Source organism: Sceloporus undulatus, chromosome 5 (genome assembly GCF_019175285.1).
Source record: "Sceloporus undulatus isolate JIND9_A2432 ecotype Alabama chromosome 5, SceUnd_v1.1, whole genome shotgun sequence".
NCBI lineage: Eukaryota > Metazoa > Chordata > Lepidosauria > Squamata > Phrynosomatidae > Sceloporus > Sceloporus undulatus.
Genome location: NC_056526.1, coordinates 189210984 through 189219857, shown reverse-complemented (window position 1 = coordinate 189219857; position 8874 = coordinate 189210984). Strand labels below are relative to the sequence as shown.

General features: G+C 44.8%; 1 long non-coding RNA gene across 1 annotated transcript; it reads right to left on the bottom strand.

The window, feature by feature from the left end:
• Window positions 1-5158: 5158 nt before the first annotated feature.
• Window positions 5159-8258, bottom strand: LOC121930461. The gene is made up of 3 exons (XR_006103951.1): window positions 8131-8258; window positions 5903-6029; window positions 5159-5623 (listed from the first exon to the last, which is right to left on the bottom strand). It is a non-coding gene; the product is annotated as an uncharacterized LOC121930461 (long non-coding RNA).
• Window positions 8259-8874: the final 616 nt, after the last annotated feature.

The following is an 8874-nucleotide window of genomic DNA, read 5'->3' as shown; positions in this document are numbered from 1 at the left end:
AAGAGAAAAGAATTGCAGGCAGTCGCTGGAGGTTGCTTCTGACATTTGCTGGTTCGCCTCCCGCCGTTCTGTTCTCAGCAGGTCCTTTCTTCCTGTTTATTTCATGTGCCGCTTTGTCAGGATGCGCTTTCGATGGCACTTCCAGCAGGAAAGCAGCAGCATGCCAGCACATTGCAAGCATCATGATCAAAGACACCTTTGCAAGAGCTGGGCTGGCATGGCCATGCCCTGGACCCCAGGTGGGGCCAAGCAGAGAGGGACCACGCTTTTGTGGGGAGATTCAAATCCAGGGCAGCTAGGATGGATGGATGGATGGATGGATGGATGGAGCGTTCCTGTCCTTGGGGTTATATGGGGAGATGGAGGGGAAGGGCTGAGAAACTGTCCTGGCTCAAGGCAATGGTATCCTGGGATTTGTCGTTTGCTGTGGCGCCACAGTACTCTGACAGAGAAGGCAAAATATCTCACAAAACTACAGATCCCAGAATTCCATAGCATTGAGCCATGGCAGTTAAAAATGTCAAACTGCATTATTTCTGCAGTGCAGATGCAGTCTGTGAAATCCCAAGAAATAGCCCACAGAATTGCATCTCAACAATAGTGCAGCCCTACTGCAAATCTCTGCTGGCCATTAATGCATATGGAGCTCATCCTCTCTTGTTCTCAGCTCCGCCGGCTCCTTGTAGATCTTGCAATTCTTCTCATGAATGACTGCTGCTCTTTTATTTATAAAGCCCTTGGAGCTTTGCAAAGTGCACTTCTGCCTTCGGTATATTTCATCCTCATCCTGAGGCATAAGTGACTTCGCCTCAAATCCATCACACCATCCTGAATTTGTCTTGTCTGATTTTGGGAATTAAAACAGAGCAGAGCCTGGTTAGTCCTTAGGAAGAAGACCACGAGGAAATCATAGCAGGGATCTTCAAGCTCCGGAAAAACAACCCTGCTTGAAACCTGGGAGACCAATTGCTGAAACTCAGAGTAAACAATATTGGGCGAGCATTACAGACTGAATGTTAATTCTATTTATATTTTGCAAAATGCAAGCCCCTAAAGCCTGATGATTATGGAAATAAGTGTGTCTATTTAGAGCATAAAACAGGATGTTTGTGTGTCAGACAAGAAAATATGAAGAAATACCCGTTTTCCAGCTGGTTCTGGGCATGGAGCCATCTAACTTAAAACAAAGAGATAAAGAGGAAAATGCCTGGCACAGAAATATTAAACAATGTACATTTAAATATTAGTTCTGCAAGTGGCCTCCTTTAAATTTCACTTCTGTTTGGAAGGGAATGATTAATATTCATGGGGACTGGTTAGATCTCTCTTTGACTGGACAGAGAGAAGTTGGTGAGAGCACAAAATCCAGGTCTCTAGGCACAGGAATCAAACTGGTACACAGCCTCCAGTGCGGACATGGTTGTTTCCAGCAGCAAACCTATCAATCTGATGGTGCTTCATTGGCTGGGAAATATCCATTTCCCTAGAAATCTTTTATCCATTCCATCTGTTTCACTAGACCTGTGATTCCCAAACTCTGGTCCTCCGAGTATTTTGGGCTTCATCTCCCAGAAGCCTCAGCCATCTTGACCAATAGTCTGGGATTCTGGGAGCCAAAGTCCCAAACAAATGGAATGCCAGAATTTGGAATCACTGCACTTTATAGTTTGATTCCGAATTTAGTCAGCTTCCTATATTCTTAACCCTGTTCTACCAAAGTCTCATAGCAACTCACAGAAGTGGCGAGCATTGTGCCAACACTGACACCAACGCCAACACAACATATATCTAGGACTTGGTTTTGCAAAACTTCCTAATTTCTGGGGGATGTGTCTTTGCAGCGGACAGTTGAAGATACTGGCACAATCTTATTATCTGCGTCTACACCGTCCATGTGCTTGGGATTTGGATGAGGGCCCCTCCATGTTTACACAAAGAGTATGGACTCTGGTCCCATCCAGGAGAGAGGATATTCTCATCTCTGCAATAAGAAAACACAACACAACACAACAACCTTGCCAATGGGGAGGGAGATGCTCAACGATTGTACATTCAGGGGTTTATAAGGGGGTTGGTTATACTTTTGGGATCTAATCTGTACTTTCTGTATGTATCAGTATTCCAAAAACAAAAATGTACCTGAAATAAAGCAAATGTGCATTTTTTCCTGACTATCTTGCCTTTGTTTGCGCTGATCGTGCAACTGCTTCTACAAAATGAAGAATATGAGAAGAATACTCATATTGGATTGAGCCCAAATAAGGGTTGTTGTTGCTGCTGTTTTGTGTGACTTCAAAATGTTTCCAACTTGGGGCAGCCATAAGGCAAACCCATCATGGGATTTTCTTTTTCTTTTCTATTCTGTTCTTTGATAACCTTATTCTCAATAAAATCCAAATACAAGCAGTCAACATCCATGCAAAGACACTCTCTCATGCGCACATCCAAGGAATAATGCTATGGAAGGCGATAGCAGACAGCAAATTAATTAGGGTAACACCACTTTAACTATCAGGGTTCAATGCTGTGGAATTGTAGTGTTTTGTGGCACCAGAGCTCTCTGACAGGGAAGGGCTTAATGTTTCACAAAACTATAATTCCCAGAATTCAATAGCACTGAGTCATGGCAGACAAAGTGGTGTCAAACTGGATTGTGCAGGTGGAGCCTTGGTCTACATCCTCAGATGGGTGGAGTGAACTGGCGCCTAGGAAGGCCCTTTATAATCAGACAGCACTCCTTAAGCGGTTTACAATGAGTAATCTAATTGCCGCCAACTAGCTGGGTACTTATTTTAGCAACCTATGGAAGGATGCCAGGTGGAGTCAACCCTGGAGCCCTGCCTGGGATTGAACTCACAACCTTGTGACTGTGAATGTCTGCAGTACCAGTGTTTAAGCACTGCACCACCAGGGTTCCTCTTAGGGTTGTCATAAATCACATATGACTTGGAGGCACACAACAACAACAACGATTATGAAGTTGTCTGGGAATCAGAAAGGAGATGGTGATGAACTGGCTAAGAACATCCTTGGGAGGCCAGGGTGTTAAGCACTTTATATGTGTAGTGTACCAAGAAACCGTTCTCTCCATTCAACCCGCCGTTGATGGATTGGAGTCTGTGGATATATTCCAGCTCAGTTGTTTCTCTTTCCGATTATCTGTCATTCTGTCATTGGAAAAGATGATCATGCTCAGTCAAGCAGGAGGCAGGAGACCAGACTTCAGGTGGATTGCTTCAATAGAGGATGTCACAGCTGCTCCGAATTTGCAAGATCTGAGTAGGCTTGTTGAAGACTGGGACTCTTGGAGGCTCCTCGTTTAAGGAGTCCCTATAAGTCGAAGCTGACTTGATGACAATTAACAACAACATAAATGGCAAAGTAAAGGTGGCCAAAAGAACATGCTGTTAAAACAGGAGTGGGAAAAGGCCAGGTGACATGTGTGTCCAAGGCTGTTTTTGATCCCTCAGAGCCTCTACCATTTCTTCCAAATGGGCAGAAGTTCACCTTATTATTATTATTATTATTATTATTATTATTATTATTATTATTATCCCATTTCTCCAAACAATCGAAGCAGCTTACATTAAAATAAACCAATAAAATACAACAATGCAACAATATAACAATATTATAACCCTACCCCTCCCTTCAGTAATAATAAAAATACAATTCAATTATCAATTATTAAAAACAACCATTAATAATTAAATAATTAATTATGAAATAATGAACAATTATTAACAATAACCAGAGCAGAGGCAAGTAGGGCGATTGTCTACAGTCAGTCCCAGATTGCTAAAGTATTGATCTTAATAAACAAAGACCTGCCGGAAGAGATGTTTTCTTGACTGCCTTTTTGAAGCAATGCTGGGCCATGTTTGGTGGGAAAGAGGAGGCTTTAAAAAACCAGAAAGTGAACTGGAAATTGACTTAAAAAGAAAGCCTCTCCAAGGACAGAGGTCAGAGCATCCACATTTCCATGAATGTTTAAAAGAGAGCCAGTGTAGTTTAGTGGTTTGATTGCTAGCCTATGACTTTGGAGACCAGGGTTCGAATCCCTACTCAGCCAAGAAAACCCACTGGGTGACCTTGGGCAAATCACTCTCTCTCAGCCTTAAGAGGAAGGCAAAGGCAAACACGCTCTGAATAAATCTTACCAAGAAAACTCCATGAAATGTCCGTCATCCTAAGTCGACATTGACTGGAAGGAACACAATAATAACAACATCAATGAACCTGTCTGAGGGATTTCTTGGCAAGATTTGTTCAGAGGTTTGCCTTTGCCTCCCTTTGAGGCTGAGAGAATGTGACATGCCCAAGGTCACCCAGTGGGTTTCCGTGGCCAAGCGGGGATTCGAACCCTCATCTTGTTGTTCAGTGATCAAACCACTAGATCACACTGGCAGGACTGATGGATAATTACACACTATGCAAGAATGCATGACTGCATGTATAACAGTCACAATGGTGCAACTCTGCTTACACAAGAGCGGATAGCATATGAATGTTATGCCATGGCTAAAAAATGTACAATTGCATGTACAGAGGAACCTATGTGTCTGTCAAAACCCCAACAAGATGCCAGCTTTTACTCTTTGGATTTATTTTTTAAACCCTTACACTTAGTTTAGAAATCAGTTTTTAGAAGGCTTAATGGAAGGAGACCAAGAAGGCACAAAAGAGAATGTGATGCCAAAGTGCTGGCCCTTTGCTGTGTCCCAGATATAGCAGGAGCAGCATTGGCAGATGGGAGAGGGCAGCCCCATCTCCACTGGATACTTGGAGGTCAATTATTACAGGCAGTCTTACATGGGAGCGGAAACGGCAAGCGATCTTGTGGGTGTGAACAGCACACATGTGTGTTGCTTTTTTGGCCGGTGATTTATGAGCAAGAGCTGAAGGACTCTCTCCGTGGCCCCACTCTTGAGCCACTTTCTCTTCTGAACAGCATGGCACCAATTTGCAACATCTTGAGCAGCAGCCAACAAATGGCACTGAGGCTCCTGCATCTCTTGCCCACTCAATGTCTCTGCAAGGGCTTGACCCAGAAAGCCACAGAGCTTCCAACAGGAATTGCTGGGGACATCCGTGTCCATGAGATGGTGAATCTGCCCCAGGTTTTGACAATTTTAAATGAAATATCCAAAGCGTTGAAGTTATGAGGAGGATAAGATTTGGTATCTTGATCACCTCCTTTAAAGTCTGGATTATAACTTGAGTGTTGAGTCTGGTGGAAAGGTGGAGGGAAGAAGAAGGAGAAGAAGACTTCTCCCTAAACAGATAGACTTTATTAGGGAGGTCATGGGTATGGATTTACAGGACCTCAGCAGAGCAGTGGAGGACAAGGGGTCTTGGAGATGTCTCATCCACAGGGCCACCATGAGTTGGGATTGACTCGAAGGCAGTTAGCAACAACAACAAGCTGATTCGGGTCTCTGTGTGAATTCTGGGCACAAGGTGCTTCCAAGCTTGTTTTTAAAATCTGGGGGAGTCCTCCAGAGGCCAGAAATGTAGGAGTCAGGGGACAGGCTTTCTCCACCCATGGTCTTCTGTGTCAAGGCCTGGATCCTGTTCACACAGTGGCCAGTCAGTGCCCACAAGATGTTGCCTCTGAAAATCTCTGTAGAGGAGAGAAAGTCAGTTTCCTACAACAGCTATCGGCCATCAGCCTTGGCATGTAGCAAAGCCAAGAGGATGGATGCATAGCTCAGCACACAGTGCCCAAAGGTACTGGGAATCGGTCCCAAGCATCTATCGGTGAAAAGGTTCTCAAAGAGAAGAGCATGGGGAAACATGTACCTGTTGCAAGTGGTCTGCCATGGAAGAAAGCCCCTTGGTAGATTCATGGTGATCTACAGGGATGTTGGGAAGATAGCTCAGTGGTGATTTCATGCCTTACCTGGAGGAGGCCTTCTTGGATGAAGAAGTAGATGAGGAGTACCAGGATGTTGATCCCCAGTTGGAACCAGATGACATTAGCAGCCCTGTTATGACAGAAGCAGAGTCTGGTCCTTCCCAGGTGGCACCTGCAGATTTGGAGGAGGATACACAGACCAGTCTGCAGCCTGTCATGGGTCCACAGCTCCAACTCAAAGACCAGAGACATACCAGAAACACTCTCCTCCACTAGAGGTAAACTGGGCCAGTGAATGAGGCCAGCTGGGATAATTTACTGCTGGCAACAAATAGCCCCACCAAAGCTATCCTGATGCTGCAAACAACAAATCCAACACTTACTGGTAATCATTTTTACATCCTTTCCTTCACAGAGTTATTCCTCTGTATCCACGTATTCTCCATCCATGGATTTAACCATCCATAGCTTGAAAATATTTTTTTAAAATTCCAAAAAATAAACCTTGATTTTGTTATTTTATGAAAAGGACACCACTTTACTATCCCATTGTATCTAATGGGGCTTGAGTATCCACCGATTTTGGTGTCCTGGACCCAAAGACCAGCAGATATCAAGGACCCACTGTATCTCTTTATCTCTGGCTTGAATTTGGACGAATCTGCCTGGCCATTTCCTTCTCTGGTTTGGACTCAGCCAAGGACTGTTTGCTTCATTTGATTCTGGACTGTCTGGATTCTGCTTCTGCTTCTATAGACACTGCTCTCACCTTGGGACTGGACTGGCTTTTCCCTGGTCAGTCTCTGTGGGTGGGAGCTGTATGTTTCCTGGTGTTTGTCTCCCTTAAAAACAGGGCAGGCAGAACTTTTGCTTTGCATGCAGATGCTACAAGGTTTAGTCTTCAGCATCACTGGTTCTTGCTCTTGTAAACATCTAAGCAAATCCCACCCTCAAGGCTGTTGTTGCAAAAAGAAAAATTCCAAGAAGATTCAGGAGGGGTGGGAAGAACGTATTTCTTCCAAAGTAAGAACTGTCTTTACTAACACTTGTGTTGCCTGCCAGCTTTCTGGTTGTAAAGAAGAGCCAGGTAAGAGGCCCAGAAATTAAGGGTGCTTCATTATTCTGCCTCCAGTACATTTATCATCCACAACTTGCTCCAAATGCTTCGCACTGCAAAAAGAAGTGGCTGGAAGAGATCACCTCCTCAGCCAAGATAATGAGAGACGGCCTGAACCATCGCATTCCTAGGCAGACCCAAGAAATGACTGAGACTGGTCCAAGGAGAGCTGGGAAAGGATCCTTTGGGGGACTAAACGAAAAATGAAAGAATCCCATTAAATACAGTGGCATAGTAAAATAGTGTCCCTTATGGGAAATGGCAAAATCAAAGTTCACTTTTGGAATTTATGTTATTTTTGAATATTTGCAAGCCATGGATGGTTGAATCCATGGATGAACAACCCTTGAGATGTTTAGAATCAAACTTAAGAATCAAAGCCCTAAGATGTTTAGAATCAAAGCTCAAAAATTTCTGGGCCAGGAACTCTGAAACCATAGAACTACAGAATCACAGAATTGGAAGAGACCACAAAGGCCATCCAGTCCAACCCCATTCTGCCCTACATAAGCAAAGTATGCAGATGGCCATCCAGCCTCTGTTTAAAAACCTCCAAAGAAGGAGAGTCCACCGCCTTCCGAGGCAGCAGCGTCTTCTGCTGTCAAACAGCTTTTACCATCAGGACATTCTTCCTAATGTTTAGGTGGAATCTCTTTTCCTTTGAATGTGTCTTCCTGCATGGCAGGGGATTGGACAGGGTGGCCCTAGTGGTCTCTCAGAATCATCCAGTCGGAAGAGAACACAAGAACCACTCAGTCCAACTCCTTGCCATGCAGGGCAACAATCTCAGTGATTCTATGATTTACTCAGACAAAGTTTGCCATTGCAAACTTTGCCAATGACTTGCCCAAAACCATCCAGTGGGTTTCCATGGCCAAGTGAAGATCCAAACTCTTGGTCTTTTGGAATCCTGAGCGTAGCACTCAGACATTAGTCTGGCTCCTCATTGTCTGTTCCCTCTGAATAGACACATTTGCTGCCTCTGGAGGCTCAAGCCCTTGGAAAGGGTGGTTTGTTCTGCATCCGAATCCCTCGCCTTCCCCCAGTGTCAGGCCTGGAGCCTGGAGATTAAGCCGCTCTATCCATCTATCGTCAGCCGGCACAGACAGGGCAGGGGGTGAAATGTCTTCCCAAATCCATCACAGCAAAGCCTAACCTGGGGCTTTGTGACTGGGCTCCACGTTGTGTATGACAAGCGGCAGCAGCGCCTTCAAACAAGTGGCCACGTCTCCTGTTTATGGTTATTAAAATGTTGTCCTTGCCACCTTCACACCGAGACAGATGACGCTCGCCCTGAGGCAGAGGGGAAAAAAAGCACAGAATTAGCTGTGGCATAAAGACAGTTCAAAGCAATTCTTGGCACCAAATGAAGGAAATCCAGTACAGCTCATTAAAACAAGAGCAAATTCAGGGAGGGGAAAGGAGAGAACCCACGTGGAAAGATTGCTTCCTCCAGTTTATTATTATTTCTTTCTGGGGTGGGTGGTGTGTTTGAAACCTGTCAGGGCTTCAGTGCCAGCTGAAATCTCATCCTGGCTTAACAAGGCCGGGCCTGACAGAGAAAGAAGACCTCATTATAGCCAATAATTGTGACGGCTTCATTTCGGGACGCCACAACAGGGCTACCTCCTGCTCCTTTGGAGGGAGAAACGCCTCCGGCAAGAAGGCTCACTTACAACTGGAGAAGTATTCATATACCCTCCAAGGAGTCATTAGTCTGGCCTGGGGGCAGAGGAGACTACACACCAGAGCTGTGAAGTTACTTCTGTGAGCCGGAGAGAAGAGGGAAGCATTGAGCACTGCAGGACTTTTCTCCCCATTCTAAAAAGAGTGGTCGCCTTGCCTAAGGTTTCATTCACTACTTGGAAGAGCTTTAAGGAAGTGGCATCACTAGACCCAT